This window comes from Macrobrachium nipponense, chromosome 38 (genome assembly GCF_015104395.2).
Source record: "Macrobrachium nipponense isolate FS-2020 chromosome 38, ASM1510439v2, whole genome shotgun sequence".
NCBI lineage: Eukaryota > Metazoa > Arthropoda > Malacostraca > Decapoda > Palaemonidae > Macrobrachium > Macrobrachium nipponense.
The window spans coordinates 38,412,267-38,417,266 of record NC_061098.1 but is presented as its reverse complement, the minus strand read 5'-3'; the positions used below and the strand labels follow the sequence as shown (position 1 = coordinate 38,417,266).

At 32.9% G+C, this 5,000-nt stretch overlaps 2 protein-coding genes across 2 annotated transcripts in view; one reads left to right on the top strand and one right to left on the bottom strand.

Moving 5' to 3' along the window:
• Positions 1-5,000, bottom strand: part of LOC135209793 (uncharacterized) — a 128,333-nt gene that overhangs the window by 71,943 nt on the left and 51,390 nt on the right. The gene's annotated exons all lie outside the window — the stretch shown is intronic.
• LOC135209480 (uncharacterized) overlaps positions 1-5,000 on the top strand; it is a 42,106-nt gene that overhangs the window by 31,798 nt on the left and 5,308 nt on the right. The window lies entirely within an intron of this gene.

The following is a 5,000-nucleotide window of genomic DNA, read 5'->3' as shown; positions in this document are numbered from 1 at the left end:
CCTGTTTGACAATAACCTTTTAGAAAAGTTTAAAAGTTATAGGCCAAAACACAAAACGAAAACGACCTAAACCAACCTTGAAATCCATTATGATAAAAAAGATAGTTCCGTCCTTAAATGCGCAATCCTCCTCTGTTCAGCTGTTCATCGCCTAGAGTGCTTGTTTATATTTTCTAAAAATTCTCTCAGTCACAGCCTGTCCTTTGCGAGGATAAGGTACAGAATAGCCTTACTGTTTTAGTGTTATTTAATTATTTTTAATTTTTTTACACCCATATCATAATTTTTTAATGCTTTTTCTGTAGTTATTAAATAATTTTGATGTAACTGTACTGTACATAATTTCAGCGCTCAGTAAGTTTTTCTGTTTTAAGATATTCATAAATTTTTAAAATGTTTTACATTCTGATGTTGATGTTCATTGATATTTTGGTTAAAATTACAGTTTCAACCATTATGGGAAAACTGGAATAAAAATATATTTGTTGCATCAGAAATAATGTAGTTCCAACGGATTTAACATTTATTTTGACTGCAAACCATCCGATTTAGAGATTTATTATGTAATTGGAGTTAAAAAAAAACGAGTTTTTCCAGAAAAAGGTAAAAAAGTTCAGGAGAAGGACGCACCCGTTTTTCAAGTATAAACAACGAAAAACGGCAAAAAACGACCAGATTGGTGTTGCACATCACATAGAAACACGAGGAAATGAATAAAAAAGAAACCGTTACTCTTACACACAAAATCTAACCATAAACCTACTACTTCAATTATGGGGGATCCCAGTGGGAAGCGGGGTTTTTGGGTGGGGTGGGGGGAGGAGGAGAAAAGTGATTTTCGGGGCACTACCAACCGAACCTAATACAACCACCTAACCTTACCTAGGGCCCTGTACCCCTACCTAGGCCTAGCGGGGGGGCTCCGCCCCCTGCGCGACCCCCCCCCTTAAGGCCAGAGTGATTTTCGGGGCAATACCGAACTAATACAACCACCTAACCTTACCTAGGGCCCTGTACCCCTACCTAGGCCTAGTGGGGGGGGGGGAGGGGGGGGGGGGCTCCGCCCCCCCTGCGACCCCCCCTTAAGGCCACTACCTAACATCCATCAAACCAAATCCAAAGTGATGGTACTGCTGTATACATCGTTATACTGCCACCATTATAATATACTCTATAAATTTTTATGAAGCTTACCTTAAACTGTTTGGTTGATAAAGATGTGCTGCTGCTTTGAGAAAACGTGAAGCGTTTGCAAGGTTCCCTGAAATGCAACTTAAAGTAGGAAGTGGCCAGGTACCCGACGACCACATTGCACTGCAAACAATGCCAGAATGGGCCAGCCACTGCCTCTGCCATAGGTACAGGAAGACAAAATGCCGTTTTTGCTTCATTATTCGAGTATTCAGTCAAACAACGGATACCAGTGGACAATAGACAGGTAACTTTATTACTCCGCTGAAATGCTAGTGAAACTTAGTTTTCGACTAAAGTCGTTCGTAATTGGTTATGAAACCCATGACGTCATAACGATGTCACAAACACCTCTCCAGCCATAATGAGTTAACTGGAACTGCTTTTGTTTGCGTAAGAAAGTAAGTTAGAGGGCTCATTAAAAGTAAACATTACCGTAGATGAAACACCTCTCCCGACTTAGGAAAAAAAAAATCGAGGTAAAAACTTAATATTTTTTTTTTCACTGTAAGTATGCATTAGCGACAATAATGTATTGAGAAGACGTGTTTTGTTATCACGTGCTCTTTACTCGGAAAAATTAATCAATATCATAGATTTCCCATAATGGTTGAAACTGTACAATAATACCGAATTTTTAAATATCTGGTAATTTTTATGAATTATGCAGTGCATAGTTTTAATGTTCGTGTGTTATCTTTAGAATATAATATTGAGAATGCGACTATGAGGTGATGAAAACGTCGGAACAAAATAATGTACTGAGTACGATGCCTTTCCCTATGGTTTCCCCTAATAATATATATATATATTACATATATATATATATATATATATATATATATATATATATGTATATATATATATAGGGTGTATATATGTTTATATATATATATATATATATATATATATATATATATATATATATATATTTAATATATATATATACATATCTAATATATATATATAATATATAATATATATATATATATATATATATATATATATATATATATATCATCCAATAAGAAGTCGAGGCTAGTCCCCATCATGTAGCAGGTGAAAAGGCAAAACCGCTTAATACATGGGTTGCTTTATTGGTGCCAAAAGAGAAGACCTTGTCTTATCTAAACCCGATAAAGGTAAAGGCATTGTTATTTTAAATAAAAATGATTATATTAACAAAATGCAAGATATCTTGTCCGATAGCAACAAATTCCATAAAATAGGCCAAAAAGAATACAAAATAATCTTCAAAAACGAAGATAGAATCAATAGATTTTTAAGATCGCTCAAAGACAGGAAAGCAATAAGTCAAACTACCTATGAAGAGCTCTTTGTTACTGGTTCGTCTTTTTGTATTATGTACGGATTGCCTAAGGTGCATAAGAACAATATCCCTATGAGACCATCCCTCTCCTCCTATACAACGCCAAATTATAAAATAGCCAAATTTCCTGGTTTCTTTGTTAGACCAATGCTTTAACAACAAATACAAACTAAACAACTCTTAAGAATTCAAACAGAGTATACTCAGCCAAGACTCTGACCTCGTCATGGCCAGCTTTGACGTTGAATCGCTTTTTACAAATGTTCCCGTTGATGAAACCATTGACTTTATACTAAAAACCATTTTTGTGAATGACGATGATGTTTTCCAAGGTTTTAGCAAAGTTGACTTTAAGAAGCTTTTAGAATTGGCTGTGCGGGACACAGCCTTCGTTTTTAACGATGAAGTTTAAGTTCAGGTAGATGGCGTCGGCATGGGCAACCCATTGAGCTGCACCTTTGCAGATATTTTTATGTTCAAGTTTGAAAAGCAACTACTGGACAATTGTCCTGCCTCTTTTTAAGCCGCTATTTTACCGTAGATATGTGGACGACACATTCCTACTTTTTAGGGACCATCATCATTGCGACCTTTTCTTGAGATATGCAAACGCATCACACACACTAATATAAAATTTACATTTGAGAAAGAGAATGATAATAGATTGCATTTTATCGATGCCTTGGTCATACGAGAGAATGATGGTTTCAGAACGGGAATTTTTCGTAAGGCCACATTTACAGGTTTGGGGCAAAATTTTTATAGTTCTTGTTCTCTTTATTTTAAGCTTAATATCAACCCTAATTCACAGAGCTATAGCCTTTACTTCAAACTGGAGCTTGTTTTATAATGAAATTAATTTCTTGCAGGAATTCTTTAGGACCAATTGTTACCCAACTGCCCTGTTCTCTAGTTATGTCAGAAAAGCCCTACAGAAAATCTTCCACCCACCAGCTCCTGTACATCTAGCTTCTAAATTAAAATATTATGTTAGCTTTCCATACACTTACGATACCTCATTTATACCGCATTTGAGGAAGATAATGAACAAACATTTCCCAGCAGTTGATGTGAAATTCATCATAAGGAATCCAAAAACCATAGGCGGATTCTTTCGACACAAAGAAAAATTGCCTACTTTGATGCGGTCTGGCCTAGTTTACTTGTATACTTGCTGTTCGTGCAACGAACAGACTTACGTTGGAAGCACTCGCCGACTGCTCAAAGTACGATGTGACTCACACATAGGCATTAGTTACCGCACAGGGATGAAGCTTTCTAGTCCAGAGCTTTCAAACATAAGAAAACATGCACAAATATGCAAATGCAGAATCAACTACGATGATTTTCAGATAATTTTATCCAGCCCTAATGAAAACCAACTCCCTATACTCGAATCCTTGGCCATTAAGCACCTCGTTCCAACATTGAATAACAACACACTACAGCAGTTCCATTGTACATTGCTTAGACCGCCCACCCTTATCTTCTTTCCTTGGTTATCTCGACTCCTCCTCGCTCTGGCAGGCCTTTCAGCAACCGAACCTCGGGTTGTAAGGTTTGTTTTATATATATATATATTTTTTTTTTCTTAACAATTTTTACTTAGTGTTTAATACATTGTGTGTTTTAGTTATTTGATTTTTATTTAAAAAATTTCTATATACATATATTTATTTTTTTCTCGTGCTTATTTGTATGTAACAATTTTCGTTAATCTTGCTGGACAAGTTTGTAATTTATGTATTTTTGTTTTTTATAGCCTTAAAAATGAGACAATAGTCTTGAAACGTTGGCACCAATAAAGCAACCCATTTATTGAGCTGTTTTGCCCATTTTCACCTGCTATATATATATATATATATAATATATATATATATATATAATATATATATAACATATACTATATATATATATAACTAAATATATAAAAGATATAGATATATATATATATGTATATATATATATATATATATATATATATATATATATATATATATATATATATATCTATATAGATATATATATATATATATATTATATATATATATATATATATATATATATTATACATATATATATATATATATATATATATATATATACGTAAATATATATATATATATATATATATATATATAGATATATATGTATATATATAATATATTTATATGTATATATATATATATATATATATATATATATATATGTATATGCATATATACTATATGCATATATATATATATATATATATATATATATATATATATATATATATATATATATATATATCATTCGAGCTACAAATGTCCTTTAATATCTAATTCGCTCTACCTCGGAATTGATATATTTTTCATATATGTACCGATGGGGAATTTTAGTTGATAATAATTTCGTACCCATGGGATCGAACCTCAATTCCGAGGTAGAGCGAATTAGATATTAAAGGACATTTGTAGCTCGAATGATTTATATTAAT